A 17,995-nucleotide genomic window follows, 5' to 3' on the forward strand; every position below is an offset into this window, starting at 1 on the left:
CTCGCACGGTCGGCGCACCGACGATTGCACATGAGCAATGGTGACCACGTCCATGCGATAAAACCGGCTGGGAACGTCATGTGCACGATTTTTAAAGCATTAGAAAACCCCAAAACATTGATCTAATCGCCAAACCACCTATGCAATTCCTAACAGGGCATATTAAGCTACTAAAATAGGTCATGAAACCACCTCACTACTTAATCCAATTCTCCTACAAAAAATATCAAACATAGCTTTGTCAAACCACTTTTCAACTTACGAAATCGACTAAGTCTTGATCGGATTCGCGTCAAGTTCAATTCCCAAGCTATTAGGTAAGCTAGCTAGTGAATTCATTTTTCAACCTCAAGTATTTCATCGTCACCTACACGGTTTGTACTTCCAACTTTACTCAAGTGTTTTCGTTCAATAAAAATTTGCGAACATCCATACTAGTAATTTTTACACGTTACGAACGACCTTTCATTAAGCATTTCCGTTGGTCATTTTAAGTTACGTAAATTGATTTACACCCTATATTACATACATTTACACATAAATATGATGCTCATACAGTGTTTTAGCAAAAGATTATACAATGTAACACCGAGGGTGTTATAGTCTAGTGTGAGAGTTAGAGTCGAGTCGAGCTTGCTCGTTGTTTTTGGAGTAGTCTTCCGAAGAGTTTGGTATAGCTCTTATACCTTTCTTAGCTGACTTTGCCTTATTTAATATATTACTCTTTCTCTACTTTACTTAGTATAATATTATACTTGTTATAGTGTTGTTATGCTCTATCTTTAGCATATACTTGTTGCATATTAGATTGTGATCCAAGCCCACACCTGTATTACGATCATTGCCTGTCACATGGTGCTCTAGTTGATCTGTGTGTGCACAATTAGAGTAGTGAGAGAAGGTGTAAGCGTGGTGGTTATACATTATCTTGCCTTTGGTTGCTGTTTGTCGCATGGATTGTTCGTGGTAGCTAGCAAGTGATGATAGCCTTGTCTAGCCTTTGTATTCCACCACGTGTTGTTAGGAAAGTTATTAAAATGGTAAGGCGCCAGTAACAGGGTACCTCCTCTGTCCTAAAATAGAGGTTGCTATGTGATGCGTGTAGATTAAACTTTCTCAACTTTGACTAAGTTTATAGAAAATACGTGTAACATTTATATCTCCAAATAAGTTTATTATGAAAGTATATTTCTATCTAATGATACTAATCATATATTATAAATATTAATATTTTTTAATACATAATTGGTCAAAGTAAAAAAATGATTTCTTGGGAAGCGAGAACGACTTCTATTTTAGGACGGAGGGAGTAGCTGCTTTGGATAGGGGTTTTGTCTCGTATTGTCTCACCTACTACCTAGTATACTTGTTGTATGGACTCAATCCGTGTCACATTTATATGATCAAGGTAGAATCATAGAAGTAGAGTTAGAATCACAGGAATCCTTTACTCACTCATTGTCCTCCCACCTAGCTATACTTTACTAGTTATCTTAGCTTGACGTGTTGCATTATCCCTTCCTATTATACTTCGATTACCCCTAGCACTAGTTGATACTAAGTTATGGTAATTATAAGGATCTTTCTTTTATTATCATTCCTAACTACCGCTTTTCCTTGGGATAAAATAAATAACGATACATTGGAATACTCTCAGGTAAAATGCTATAGCGGTATATTCTGTGCTCTTGCAGAATTATCCAATAGATATACAAAATACCAACAAGCCCTGACCTCGACGCTCACGGCGAAGGGCGGGGATGGGATGCCCGTGAACTCCTGCACCATGGCGTGGAAGTTGGAGGTGTCAATAGTGAGCACCGTCGTGGGCGCTTGCCAGGACGCACGCATCCGCTTCATCGACCCCCTCACGGTGGATGTGCCCATCGCCACCCCCTGCGCCTGCCCCTGCGCTGCCACAATCACTGTTTGCTCTGCTACTCTTAAACCACTTTAAAACTGGTTTGAGGTCCTGGGTTAGGTTACATTGGATTTAATAATACATGTAGTTTGGTGTGGGTTGGTTTTGATGGGAGAATAAATGGGGTGGTGTGGAATGGGTATTGGGGGCAAACACAATTAGTTTGGATCAGTTATGGTTTGGTTCACAGATGATTTTTTTTTAATTTTAACACTTTTTGGAAACTAATTTTAAATCTAATATGGTCGTTTTTTTAACTAACACTTTTGACCGCGCCTATTGCCCTGGAGCGGCCAAATGCCTGCGCCACACCATGCATGGTGGCGTGGCATAGGGCTAACATGGCGGTAACCGGGTCCGCTGACCACTGATGGCGCAGGTCCTGCCGCGCCACCGATCTTGGCGCGGTAGTGCCGCGCCACGGAGCATGGCACGGCTGCACCAAATAAAACCCTGCAGCGAGGCCACCCACTGCTGTGGCAGAACCTCCTAAATTATAGGGCCCACATGCACCTGTCACTATCTAATGACCTCTGACGACTATGCATATGTTCCCGGTAACTTAAGAAGACTGTCGGGTGTTCCCGGGAAACCCTGAATCATCCACGATTTCCGAGCAGGATCCCATTACAGAGTCATTGCAGTATTACAACATTTATTCAAATATCTACATCAGAGTAAAGTAGCAGAAGTTTTACAATAACTTAATTTACAAAATAGTTATTTCAAACCTTATAAACTAAGTATGATGGTTATTACAAACCATAGTAGCGGAGTGGCATAAGTAACATAAAATATAACACACAAAGGAAATACCCTGCCCAAGGGTCACACATTTACTTATCACCATCGACTTGAATAACAGTCATGCAGCATGGTCCAAGACAGACCTGCCCATGAGGCTCACCTACAACAAGGGTTAACGAACCATGAGTACAAAAGTACTCAACAAGATTTAACTGAAATAAAAATGGAGTATAACTTAGGTATGCAGGCTCAGAGATTCAAGGTAGGGCTTTAGCAAGAAATAAGGTTCTTTTACATAAAAGCTCTTTAAAAAGATTCTGTCTCTCAACAATTAATTCTTCATAAAGACCATATATGAATCTGCCATGATCTGTAATGAGATCATGAACTTCATATCAAAACTCTTTCTCAAATCTTCCTCAAGTTTCATTTATTAACTACGATGATGAACAGTGAGTTGAGTCTCCATAACCGAGGAGCAACGACAATTCAAACCGATTAAAACCCAGCTGGAGATTCCCAACCACACGACATATGCAGGTCCCTGACCTACATATACCAACCCACCCTCAGATCCTCTAAAACAAGAATAGGTCCACGCCACCCGAGAATATAGTACTCCACCAATCCAGCCCATTACCACGTGGGTACACGCTACTCTCGCCATCTCTCCACTCCTAGTGCGCGAGTAGCCATTCTCGTAATAGAATAGCCAAGTTAAGGCTTACTAGAGTATGTGATTGGTACTACAAAGTCTCACCTCATGCAATTCAACAACGGACATGTCTTAATCGACACAGGCGGAAAGAACCCGCTCACAAGACCTCCATGTCTTGTGGCTCCCATACACCGAGTCCGCCTAGTCTAGATTTATTACTCCACATGCTCATATCTCATGATCACATAAATAACCAGTCATATCCAAGAAACCATTTATATCTCACAGGTGACCGGTAATCACCCGACTTTTATCGTTCTAAGCATGGCTAAGCATAATTAAGCATTCTCGGATTGAAACGGGTAACAAGGTTGATATGGAAAAACAAGGTTGGTAATGCACCAATTAGGTTCCCACTCAACTCCTAATCACTTAATGCAGTACTGAAAAGCAAAAGCAATATAAATTTGTAAAACACAAGGTAGGTTTAAATACATCCGGGGCTTGCCTTGATTGACGGAAAGGTCAGGTTCTGAAGACGTTCCACAATTATTAAACCCGACCTCAACAGACGGATTAACTTCCTCCTCAACCTGATTCACTACCATGTTCTCGCTTTCGTTCACTATATGTAGTAATAATGCCATGTTTAATATGATGCGCGATATGAAACATGATGCTTGACAATGGATGCAAAAATTAACAACTTGAATACAACTTTCCTTCGCGGTACAGTTGCAAACCAACAATTAATTAAACAATTTCATAAATTCAAACACTTACTTTAAATATCAAGAATTATTCTATACTAATGACCCAAGGTCATCACTCAATCAAAAATTCAAACAAAACCTAAATTATTAAGGTTTACTATTTGCTTTTATGAATTAAATATTTAATTAAAAGATATGAAATAAATCAACTTTCTCCAAATGAGCTCAAAATTTTTATGAAGACTTATCCCATGATAACTAAGTGGCAAAACAATTTTCATAATTTTTGGAAAAATAATAAAGCCTAGAAAAATCATGGAAGCTCATTTATTAATTAATTAGAGCAATTTTTATCACATTCAAAATATACTGAAAATCAACATTTAATATTTTTCCTAAATAATTTACATCACAGAGGGGTCACACAAAAATTTTCATAATTTTTGGAGCTCTAATTAAGTCTATACAAAAATAACAAATCACAACACTATTCATTCAATTCTACAAAATAGGAAAAATCCATTTTCAAATAACGGTCACTGACAGGGTGACCCACCTGTCAGCATCGTCTCCCTCGCACAGTAGTGATGACCGCGCTTTGACCGGTGATTTCTCGCCGTCGGTGAGATCAACGGCGACGGCGAGGGTACCAACGCACTCCTCACATCACAACGCATCGATTGACGGGTACTAGCTAGACTAATTATAGCGGTGTACGAGCTCAACGCCAGCCATGGCCACGACGGCGCGGCTACACTACGTCAGCGAAACCAGGCCGGTAGCAGTTAAACAAAAGGCCCAGGAAGCACCAGGAGCTCACCCCAAACACGCTCGAGCAGAAGGATGGACTGGATGAGCAACGGAGAAGCTCGTCGTCGGTCACAGCAATCACGGCGGTGCGAACAACGTCGGCGACGGTGCTCCGGTGGCTGCGGTGGACAAAATGGTCAAGCAACAAGCCACAAAGCACCACGACAACATAGAGAAGATGGAGCAACACTTCACAAGGGCAGAGGCTAACTGTAGAGCTACGGCCACGGTGAAGCGGGATCACCGGTGACGCCGCCGGTCGTGAGGAAGAAAAGCAACGAGCGACGCTTCCCGGTGAAGTCAAGCTACAAGGGCGGTTTGGCTGGGTTTGCAACTCATAGGCGGAACTGAGACAGGCTTTGTCGAGGCTGGTACGCGCTATGGCGACAGCACGGGCTCATCGGAGTTGGGCGGTGGCGACAGGAAAAGCAGAGGAAGAAGAAAAGAGAAGAACGGCGACGGCACAAGCTTAATAGAGCGGCTAGGAAGCAAAGAGATGACACGCAGCAGCCTGCTCATGCTAGAGCAAAGCTGGAGAAGGCCACGGGCACGACTGGAAGCCAGAAGAAGGTCGTCGGTGGTGAGGTGTCTCCCGCGGGTACTGTTCACCAAAATTACAGAATTATCACTCGCCTAATTTCCCAAATTACTCTCAAATTGGTATGGTAACTCAAAAATCTCCAAAAATAAAAGTTGTTCTAAATTCAAAGTTCTACAACTTTGCTTTAATAACCATACCCAAACTATGTCTACATTTTGAAATGCAAGTTTAAAATCAAAAGGGGACACTTTAAGCACATTTCGCCTTTTCAAATTACTTAAAAATTTATATAACAACTTTGAAAACTCCAAAAAAAACTTTGTACAACTTGACAAGCTCTACACTTTTGCTTTTAGGCTCAACCCCAAAATGTGCTTAGATTTTGAATTAGGTTTTCAGGGTAGAATTTAAATACTAAAAATCAGGGTTTTCGAAAATTCCAAAGCAATACAAAGATTTTGAACTTGATTCAAACCATACAAGTCAACACATATAACATAAATGTAAACTTGTTTTAATGTATGCATATCAAAATTTTTACTAACACTAAAATGAGGTGCAATACATATGATGACATGACAGGTTTTAGTATTTAAACACCCGAGGTGTTACAGCTGCCCTGCCCGCCCACCCGCCGCCAACCGCCTCTGCCCCGCCACCACCCAGCTCCCACGGCCACCTATGCCGCGCCCACCTGCCCACGCCATGCTCAGCCACTCCTATCGCGCAGGCCATGCCCGGCCAGTCCCATCGCGCAACGCCCGCACCGGCCACGCCACAAACGCCGGCGCGTCATGGCCGTCAGCTCCTAAGGTACCTCCCTCTCGATTTTATGTTATTTTGATTATTATTATTTTAGGATAATTAGTGATTTATGATAGTTAGTAATTTAGGATAGTTAGAGTTTTATGATTGTTATTGATTTATGATAGTTTGTCAAATTTAGGATACTTACTGATTTAGGATAGTTAGGTTAGTGAATTTGTTTGTGATTTACGTAGGTAGTTTTTAGGTTCGAGGTTGTGTGTTATAGTATAGTTAGGAATTTGGGTTTAGGGATTGATTATATATTTATTAATTAGTTTATAGGTAGTTATTTAGTTAGGGATTTTGGGTATACCTACTAGTTTACAAACATTGGTACTTACTAGTGCGTGATACGTCGATTTTGATGACTTCATGAAGTTTCGTCAAATGCTTATATTCCTAGTGAAGTTGTTTATGTTACAAGTGCGTGATATGTCTGTTAATGTTACTTTGAATATATACATATGCTTTCATATTGTGTTTGTATTGCATAACAAATAATTCAAATTTTGCAATGCTACATAATGTTAATTTGAATTTTGTTAATTTGAATACTCTACTGTTTTTTTATCAATTTGTAACAGGATGGCCCCACCCACGCAGCACCCGTTGTACCCCATTTTTGAGGTAGAGTACGACGACCAGCACTAAGCATATATTGTGATAGAACCGACCAATTATACGAAATTAAATAAGAAAATCATCCACCAGAGCAGACGATTGAACAAACTTAAGCCCGTATAACCCGGTAGTCCGTGAAATCACGAAGGATTTCAAACCAACTCGTGTCCCAGCCATGATCGTAATAAGTTTAGCGGTCACCATCACAACTTACATAAAAGTTCGCATTACAGATACATCAGAGTTTAAACATAGTTATTACAAACCAGTTCGAATAAAAGTAGCGGAAGTCATTTGTTCAAACCACACACACTCACGCGGAGTTTAAATATAGTGCTAGCGAATGATCATCTCCAGCAAAAGCATCAGATGAGACGTAAGGAATGACCATGCCCATGGTCCTAAGCATCACCCATCACAGGATAAAAGCAGTTGATACAGTAGCCGTAATACATCTGCCCATCTGCAACAAGTGAGAATAAAACCCTAAGTACGAAAAGGTACTCAGCTAGACTTACCCGACATAACCAAAAATAAATGACACCAAGGATTATGAAGGGCTTTATAGTAGGGTAGCTGACTCATTTGCAAAAAGAAGCATTTTTAGCATTTCAAGAACCTTTCTAAAAGCATTATTGCTAAGCTAATTATTATTAACCTGTCAACTAGATTTGCACCTATACTAGAGTAAACATGTGATTAAGCAGATAATGATAACCAATGATCATTAAACAACTTCCTTACTGCCATATTCATTATAACTGTCCAAGTGTTCCATAAACATTTACTACGATGAAGTAACTCAAGTCAAGTGCTCACTATCCAGGAGCGATGGCGATTCAAATCGATTCCTAACCAGCTGGTGATTTATTCCTTACACAAACCTCACTCACCCGCTAAAGTGAGATATTGATCACCGAGTCAACTTTCCAGGAATCTCGAGTTTGCCAGGAACCACATGTACCCGGGGGTCGACCGACTGCACTTTGGTCTTATCATCCCGCCCCCGTGTCCTACCACACCTGCTCCGGCACAGTGCGTTGTGGGCAATCTACTCGGCCCGAAAAATCTCCTAGCTTCATGGTCGGAAGGTACTTTATCCGGCCAGCTAAATGTAAGGCATGCGTTCAACATGACTTGAGGCCCAACAACGGTCGGTCCTTAATCGACACAGATGGAAAGCACTACAGTCCAAAACTCTGCAAGTCTCCATCCGGTCTCAACTTCATTTAACACTTAGTTATACCATGACTTCATAGTCATCCAAGCAGATCCAGGTAACCACCTATAGCTCGCAGGTGACAGAAAATCACCTGACTTCTACCGGTCTAAGCCAGCTAAGCATTGACTTGACTGCGGATACCAGGGTAACAAGGATATAGTATAACAAAGGTAGATAAGGTATAATGCAGCAACGGTTGCAAACAACTCCTGAACGTAATGCATCAATTAAAGTAAAGCATTTAATTAAATAATCGCAAACCGAGAGAAAAATGCTCCGGGGCTTGCCTCTCTCGAAGGAGCTCGGGCGGTGATCGGGGCACTCCGGAAGTTCCTCAACGTCCTCCTCGTCAGCTTCTGGCACTTCCTGCTGCTGCACCTCGAGCTGCTCCTCGGGCTCCTCGGGTATGACGACTGGGTTCTCGGTTTGCGATCCTGTATGATGCAATGCGCGTAAGTGATTATGCAAACGGTGCATCGAAGGAGATGAATGCAATGGATATGTTTAAATGCAAGGTAGTCAACATCATCCAGGAAACTATACTACAAGCACATGTCATCTACTGCATTCTCTTCTACTACTAATATGTTAAGTCAACATATCTTATGAAATGCTTCAAAGATACACCAAAGCTTTACTAATTTCTTAATCACACTTAAAGCAACACTTGCTTAAACCCTAATTAATAATAGGTTTGAATAGCAACATATATTTCTGATGCTCCTAAAAATCTAAGAAAATTACAGTAGCATAATACTATCCTAAACAAACTGCCATAAAAATTTCATGGCATTTGGATAAGTAAACTACCCTACACAAAAATGACAAGCTATAGCATAAAAATGAGCATGAAATTGCTTTGTACTATGAAAAGTGTCAAACAACAGAATTAATATTTTTCCTAGGTTCTTCATAGGATATAATGACTGTACAAAAATTATCACATGCATGTTTTATACAAAATTTGTTCTCTAGCAAAAATAACAAAACTCAGCCATTAAAAGTACTTGAACTACACCTCAAAATTTTCCCACTGCACATGCATGAAACATATTTTTCCTAGGAAGTACATGACATAATAAGATTAACAAACTTGGAATCATATTTTTTTGAAGAATATAGATTTTCCTACACATTTTTCAAGTTATCAGCAATATCCATGATTAAATAAAACCCTATAGAAGAGTATTTCAAAAATGACATGCACAATTTTTTTTCCAGTAGATCTGATGATAAGGAACCTAGAAAAGTTTGTTTCAACAAATTTGGATCAAGTTTGATCACCCAAACATTTTTCAAACCATTTTAGATTTCAAATAATAAAGAATAAAGGGAAATCAAATCACTTAAACATTACTGGGCCAGCCCGTGGAAACGAACTAGCCCACGGCCACAACCGGCCTGCGCGGCCCGAGCGCGAGGGAGGGGGAGACGGCCCAATAGGGCGTCAGCCCACGGCCTGGCTCGGCCTGGCCGGCTGAGGTAGAGTGCCCCGCCGGCGCGCGCGCTGGCGCGGCGGTGCGGCTCGGCCAGCGGCCGGCGGCCATCTCCGGCCACGGCAGCGCAAGCAAGCGAGCGTAGGAGGTTCGCGAGGCATTGGCGAATGCGAGCAGGCAGCTAAGCAGGGTGGAGAAGGGGAGGAAGGGGGAGTCCCATGGCGGCCGAGCACGGCGGTGCCATGGCCGTCGGTGGCGAGGCGCGGGGAAGCTCACCCTGGGCTCGGAAGGCGGCGCGAGCGCGAGCGTGAGTCGAGGGAAGGCGAGGCGAAGTTGTGGGCGCGAGCAATCGGGGAATGGCGCGGTGGTGCGGGAGCTTGATGCCGGCGGAGCTACGGGCGCGGCGAGCGGCAGAGCTTGAGCTCTTGGCTCTGGAGGGGAGGAGAGGAAACGCGGGCAGGAGTGAGCGAGCGCGCGGGCACCAACAGGTGAAGGCGGGCGCGTGGGCGCGGTGTCAGGCCGCGGCTGCCGCACGGCGGGCGACGCCGACGCGTGGTCGCCACGCGGCGGAATTTCTCTGCCGCGGTCGCGGCGTGGCGCAGCGACGGGCGCGCGAGTGCGGGCGAGCGGCAGGCGCGGCGTGGGCCTGGGCCGGCGAAGCGGCTGCGGGAGCAAGGCGCGGCGCGAAGGCAGGCTGGGCCGCCGGTGCGGCTGGGCCGAAAACGAGGCGCAAGGCCCACGAAGGTAAAAACAAGATTTTTCAAATTAATTTGAATTCCTTTTTCATTCAAACGAATTTTTGGACTAAATCAAAGCAGTTTCAAACTTTGGGCCAAAAATAAAAGTTGCTCAAAATTTTATCCTCTACAACTTTGATTTTAATACCAACGTCCAATTCATTATAGATTTTGAATTATAAAATTAAAGTAAATTTTGACTTAAACCCTAATGTTTGGAGAATTATTTTTAAACCAAAATTTGACAATAATTCAAATACAAACCTTACTCCAAAAATTGTGATAAACAATTCTAGATGATTTACAATCATAACCAAACAAGTTCTACTAACCTAGCAAACAAAATCAGGGCAAAACAATTCTAACAAAGGCATGCAACATTCAGGTTTCACAACATGTTTCAGATGTTTCGAAGCAGTGTTTCACTTGTTATTCACATGATTAAGCATGTATGATTTGGATGCTTGATGATGCATGATATGTGTGATTTGCAGTGTCTAAATGTAGGCATAAACCGGGGTGTTACAGTACCAGTCGTCAAGCTTGTCCTCATCGGAGCCGGTGTTGAGGAAGGCACGGGCTCGCGGTTCCTCAATGTCGAGGCTGGTGCCGGACTCAGTGCAGAAGGTCAAAGCTTGCACCTTGCCGCTGCTCTCCTCTACATCCAGCTCCAGGAAGCCGTGCACAAGGAACAGGGCATCCTCCTCCTGTGCTTCTGTGACGTGCGCCGCACCGCCACGCTCGCGTCGAGGATAGGGGCAGTCCTTTGCCCAGTGGCCGCGCGGTTGCAGCTGAGGCAAGTGTCGTCGCACTTCACCTTGCGTTCGCGGCGGCGGCTCCTGCCTTCTCTGCTTGATTGCAACCGTCACGATCTCCCTTCGGCTTCCCTTTCTTGCCACCGCGTGGGCGCCGACGGCGCTCCTTGGACATGCTGGAGCCGTCCCCTCCCTTCTCCTTCTGCCAAGTGAGCCACTGCTCCTCAGTGTACATCAGCTTGCCGCCAAAGGTGATCGGCTCGGTGGGAGGTGCCTCATCGCGATCGTCCACCGTCTTCACCACAGCGAGCCATCTGCTGCTTCAAAGTAGAGAGACGAATTGCAAAATCCTCAATTTGCTCACCGGGGTGAAAGGAGAGGTTTTACCAGTCCTTGCGCAGCCGCTGCAACGTCGCCCGGCGGATATGGTCGATGCCGATGCGCGCTGCAGCGTTGGAGTCCCACACTTCCTTGGCGGAGACCTGTCGGCGAGAGGGGCTCCCATCTCTGGAGGATCGGCGGCGAGGATAGCCTCGAGCGCCCACCGTCGTCGTGGTACTCAACGCCGCCGCCATCGACGGCCTCCGGCGAGACTACATCTTGACCTTCATGAGTAGACTCACTCGTGGTAGTTTGTCTTGGTGAGCATCGGCAACGACGAGCCCACGCCGGAGTCCTTGTCCACCGTCTGGACAACAGGAGACCCACAACGGCCTCCGCGTCCATGGCGGCCTCCGGCGATGGTGATGGAGTGCGGCGCCAGCCAGGGCTCCACGATCCTTGGGCTGCCTCTCCATCTCTGCTCGCAGCGCGGCAGTGGTAGCCACTACGGCCTGCGCCGCTGCTGCTGCCTCGATCACCTGTGCGGCTGCTGTCTCCGCAGCAGCAAGGCGTGGCATGATCGGCGTCTGGATCTGGCACCACGCCACCGAGGTTGATCACCACACCGGCAGCGGCCGCGCGGCGCGCTCGCTCGCTGGAGGTGGACATGGCTCAGCTCTCTCAAAACCTAGGCTTTAGATACCAATTGTTGGCCAGGTAACACACACAAGTGGGGAATTTTGATCTGCCAGAGGGCAGCTTGGCCATAGGCCGCTTATTGCATTATATAGCAAAAGCATACTTGGTTTACAAGAAAGAGTTCATCCACTACAGCATATTCTAGTGCATAAAGTAGATGCTACTTAGATGCTAAGGCATCAGCTGAAAACAGCAATACAGTGAATAGTAAATAGCTAAAGTAGATAACTAGATACATAGAGAGTAGCACTAGGCTTAACTCTCAGTTAGAACTGAAAAAAGCGACCGACACCCAGACACCAACCTACTTTGCTATATCCACAAGTTTAGCCAAATAGGCATCCCATGAAGCTATTAATAGCCAACGAATAATAATATTACTTGAACGTAGTTTAAAAGGTTCAACTCAAATAGACAGAATAAGAGTACCTTTAGAGCAAGAGGCAGCCATTCATCTTCCTGGCCAAATGTTGATGCATTTGCTGAACGTAAGATGTTAAAGATAAAATAGGAACAAACTGTTCTGATCCTTGAAGAGTATGGTAAGCAATATATGCCATGGAACGAACCGACAATACCACATGATATAAACTGATCAGAAGAACGCGGGGAGATCATGAGGATTTCAGCGATAACACTGACAACTGAAAATACCTCATCTTCTGTACCCTCCTTTATCATCTGGTCTAGCAAGGACACCAGCAAAGACGAGATGGTGGTTTCTCCAGAAAGTACAAGCTCGGAAATCATTTGTATGTCCACCAACTGACTGCTGTTTGAGAGCATGACAGTTTCATCTTCACAGAAAGTTTTACAAAACTTTAGCATCTGGAAGGCGAGTGGTTCCATAATTTCTTGCTTCTGAAAGAGCCATTTTATTGCTACCGAATGAACTCGGATCACAAGCAAATCCCAGTCCTTATGTATGATTAAGTGGAATAGTGTATTCTCGGCTTCTGGACTATGTGGAATGCTGCAGCTATAGGAAATGCCTCTGACAAAGGCATAAAGATGGACCAGAAGCGTAAGCATAATGGAACCATTAATTTCATATGGGAAGTTCCCACCATTGAGGAGGATGTATTGCTCAACAGAAGCCAGAATTTGGTTGTTAGCACAGAGCCTGAATAGTTAGAACAATCGCCATATTAACATGTTTCTCTGTAGGTGTAAATGGTGATTTAAAAGCAGCAGCAGATGAGTACCTTTCATTGTAGAATGAACAGGCATACAATATAGAAAGAATAGCACATTGGCATGATGCCAAGTTGAAGTCTTCTGTGCTACATTGCCCAAGTAAATACATCATTTCTGTAGGGTCTGATGGCAGATAAATGTGTGCATCTCGAATTGTTTCCCCATAATTACATCCCAAAACCCTGTCAACAATCGAACTAGTGACCAAATATACTACTGATTTTACATGATCAGTAGAAAATAAGCCCATGAATCCAAATGACAAGGTAAACCATGATGATGATGCTAGCAATTCAGCAAACTTCAATGGCCTTTTGTCAGATGCCCTCGACAAAATAATTTGGAAAATCTGAAGGATCACTGCCAATGTTTCTTCATCATTACCGTCAACCACAGCACTTTGAAGCCATTGCAGTAAAATCGTTCCACAAGTTCCCATGATGCTATCCTCAAGATCCTTCGTGCTAGCAATGTATTTGCTCCCTTCAAGGCAGAATATAAGTGCTTCTTTCAGAAGAAGAAGAGAATGAGGAATGAGGATCGTAGAATCACACTCATGTGACAATGTTGAAGATATCGCATATTTTGATGTTTCTTCAATAAATGATGGTAGTTTCTCAATATCATGAGCATGAGGTGACTTCAGAATCTCTATTAATATTGAGCAAACCAGAATAAAAGTTTCAGAACTCATGTCAAGTTCACCATTGACATTTCTTCTCTAGATTGCAGTCAAAGTACAGGCTATCTGTTCTTCTTGGGGCAGTGAGAGGATACCGGAACAATTGACCATGCAAATCCAAACAAGTCGTAAAACATGGGACTGGACTGGGTGAAATGGTATCTCTGCAACATAGTGAAGAACAGGAAGAAGAGTGGAAAATCCAATGACAAGCTTTTCTTTGAATTTTTCCTCTAATCTTGCAAAAAGTAATAGTACTCGAATAGAGGAAATGACAAGTAGATCATTATTTCCTGAAGATGTATAACAGGAGTGCAACTTCGTAAGCCTTCTTGATCATAATAATGCATAAAAGCTTTCAGAAAGTAGTTCATGACTACAAAAAGGTGAACTTCTTACCCGATAACCTGAGAACCTCAAATATGTAATCGGCAACATTTTCATCGATCAAAGTTTGAAGTAGAGCACAAATATTTGCATCAGATGACAGGAAATGAAAGATCAAATCCAATGTCCCTGTCTGAACTTCTAGGTTAGTAGATAGCAGAGATCCTTTGACAGCCTCAGCGAATAGAACAAGAGAAGCATTTAGGGACATATAATCTGTCTGCATGGACTCTGCTTCTATGCAGTTGTTAGAACTCTGGTTGCTAATCAGCAAATGGTCAAAGGGCTCCTTCTTTGCTAAAGTAAGGAGCAATGCTGCAGTAGCACAAAAAAAAGGAACATCACAAACAAGTGGAGAATGACCTATTGTGGAAATTTTCAACATTGATGAGTTGTTTAAAAACCAAAATCCAAAATTTATTATGCGCAAATGATTTAGAGATAAATTTAATAACCGCAAACAATTTGAAGGTACTCAGTCAACATGTGAATATGTTTTCCTCCTTAGCCAACTCTCAAACAAAGTAACACTGAAGTATTAAAGCTGGATCCAGAAGTTCATTGTTCTCATTGTGCTTCTTGTATAACATCAGGAATGATGCATTCATCAATTGATGTCAGGTTTGTCTTTTCAAAGCACGCTTAAGTTTCTCAAACTATATGAAGCTTGCCATATAACTTCTTTAACTGTGGCTTATATATCTAGAGTGTTTACATTAAGGGCAGATTAATTAGGCACAAAGAACTGTAAACTTATGTAAAAATTGTGACAAAAATTAATGGCCAGAATTGTTTGTTAGATTACATGAAAGTTCAAACATCAGTATCTTCAACAAAATGAAGTATTCTTAAAGCACTATCATTCAGGAAGTACAAAAAGAAGAAATACCAACCAACACAGTCAAGCGAACAGCATCATTTTGAGTTTTGAGTAGGACTTCAAGAGAGAGCTGAAGCAAGCTTCTACCAATTGCCAGAAGATCCAAATCTCCAATTTCACATATATTGTCCCATGGGGTGGCATTTAATATAGTGAGTTTGTATAGAACAAAGAGTATCTCTCCACGAATTTCATCGCTGTATAGAGAAAGTTAAAGATGCTGCCAGATAAGGTGTTTGGAAGGCAAGAAATAATCATCAGAATTCAGTTGTCTTCACCTTGGAAGTCGGAGATCATTACAAGATTTAAGAAAAGAGAACATTTGTCCCCTATATATGCTGCGGCATCTTTGGTAGAGTTTAGCAAAAGCCCCAGACAATGTAGCTGCACTGACATAAAAGAAAGATACAGACATAAGAAGGTAAATCAATTCAATAGAAGTTATAAGAGAAAAATTACTGTGCCTCACATCTTTAATGGATCCAGTCTATCTCACTCAAGCAACGACTGATGAGTGATGAGATAAAAGCACAGCAGGCCACTTGGACAAAATGGGGTAGTTCACCAGAATTACAATAACAGGAAAAGGAAGCAGATCACCCTCCAACCATACACTGAAACCTAATTGTAGGTCTTACATCTAGGGCAACCTTTGCACACATCTCCAGGAGTGACACTAATCAGTTAGAATGATGCTGCACTGCATATCCTGCCACCAGTACTATGTTTACTTCAACAGGTGTACTGGTGTGTCAAGGATACAACTACTGCTAGTATATTTAGTTGTATAACCAAATAAGGTATTATTCTATATTTAGTTTGCGACTTTTACAGTCCAGACTAAGACTTGGACGATTCTAAAAAAAATAGATACAAAATCATTCGATCATATTTCGTAATTTGGTGTATACATGTAAATGTCTACGTTTCCATTGTGTTGAGCTGAAAAGATGTCCAAGGCCATAAAAGAAAGAAGAAAAGACAGCAACATATCAAAATGGAAGGTAAAATGCAGTCAACCTATTATGAACAACCCTGAAATGCTATCATGTGTATCCATATGCAGGTAAGCATGTGTTAGAACCGGGTCCCTCTTGTTAGGGCCCATTTTCATGGCATGAATCGTACAGGAATTTCATAGGAATTAGTTCAACTTTTTTGGAGGTTATATATATTCAGAGGAATGCACTGGCTACACCAATGGGTGCAATTTACAGTGGGATGAAGCCAACAAGCAGCAGCACATTATCCAAGTCTGTCAAATTGCTAGATGCAATGGCAATGATTTTTTTTCATCCTTTGGATGACCTTATAATGTTAAATTTGTAATAAGTGGTTCTGATCCTCTTGGAGACAAGAGATGAAGCCGGATTTATCTCCATTATCTAAAAAAGGAATGCACCATTTCGAAGTCAGACTCCAGTTTGCTACATATAACTAGCAGCTCGAATTATTGTTCACCTTATTCAATGGATCCAGTGAGACTAGTCAAGTAGTCATCCACTGGTCCTCTCCACTACATATAATTTGCAGCCAACCTACTCAGCATAGAATGAGACAAACAGCATAGCACGAAATTGTGAGTGACGGGGGGGGGGGCACTTACCGTATGGACGTGCTTGACGAGTGAGCCGGAGGAGAGGACGCGGGCGAGGCGGGCGACGAGCTCTGAATCAGCGGGGGAGCCCACGACGGCGGCGAGCGCGGCATCGCGGCGGTCGGCGGCGCCCTCGAGCACCTCGGCGAGCGGCGCCGCGAGGAGGCGTGGGTGCGCGGCGCGGAGCGGCCTGAGGAATGCCGGGTCGGCGAGCGCTAGGGAGAGGTTGGCGAGCGCGTGCGCGACGTGGTGGGATGGCGTGGAGGGCGGCGCCCGCGGATGAAAGGAGCGCCGCGGCACAGGAGAGACAGACGCGGCCGCCAGCCGAGGTCGGCAGCGAGTGCGATGCCGGGTGGCCCGCGCCGCAGGCATGCAGTGGCGCCGCCGTAGGCGAGCGAGGTGGCGACGTGTCACCGTCGGACTCCATGGGGAGGGGAGGGCAGAAGGAATCGCGGTAGCGGAGGTTTTATTTTACAAGTTGATTTCGAAGGTTTTTACGAAATGCTGTAAATTAGGCCGTTTGAATCCACACAACTAATAGTTAGCTGTGTTAACCCGAAGAAATCAACGAATGGTGGTAAACTTAGAATAGGTACGTTGCTATTCAACATTTTTAAAATACTCATATATTGTCACGTAGCAAACAGGAAGGTGAGAGAAAGAGGCGGTAGTTTTGTGAAGTAACCCAAAAGTTTAGAACTACTCCGAATAAGATATATATTTCACCATTATATGATTTAATATTATCATGCAACTCGTAAAATTTCTTACGTTGATTGCTTAAATTAAGAATAATTGAATTATTATATAAGATCAATTAAAAGATAGCCTATTACATGAGTTGGTTGTTAATCTTCTTATATTTATGTTGCACTGCATCAGATCATCAAATGACATAATGTACTTGTTCTAAGTCAGGGAATTATTGTGTCCTTTCGGTGATTTTTTTTGCGTTAGACGTGTTAAGGGCAGTCCTAATAAAGTATTTATGGTGTTTTATATGTCTATCAATTATATTGACAGCTCAGTTTTTTTTGATTATGGCCCCGTTCGGCTTACCCAGAAATCGGCTTGTTTTTTCAGCCAGAACAGTGTTTTTCTCTCACAATAATTCAGCCAGAACAGTGTTTTTTAGCCAGTTTCAACCAAGTTTCAGCAAGCCGAACGGAGCCTATGATGTCGCAAAAGAATTAATGAGGGGAGAGAGGGAGAAACGATTTCTACTCTACGAAACCGAGTCCACGCTAGGATCCAGACACCAAGA

The 17,995-nt window shown here is 43.2% G+C and overlaps 1 pseudogene; it reads right to left on the minus strand.

Moving 5' to 3' along the window:
- Window positions 1–1,665: 1,665 nt before the first annotated feature.
- On the minus strand, window positions 1,666–17,158 carry LOC136495522 (protein PUTATIVE RECOMBINATION INITIATION DEFECT 1-like; annotated as a pseudogene).
- Window positions 17,159–17,995: the final 837 nt, after the last annotated feature.

Source organism: Miscanthus floridulus, chromosome 12, assembly GCF_019320115.1.
Source record: "Miscanthus floridulus cultivar M001 chromosome 12, ASM1932011v1, whole genome shotgun sequence".
In the NCBI taxonomy this organism is placed as follows: domain Eukaryota; kingdom Viridiplantae; phylum Streptophyta; class Magnoliopsida; order Poales; family Poaceae; genus Miscanthus; species Miscanthus floridulus.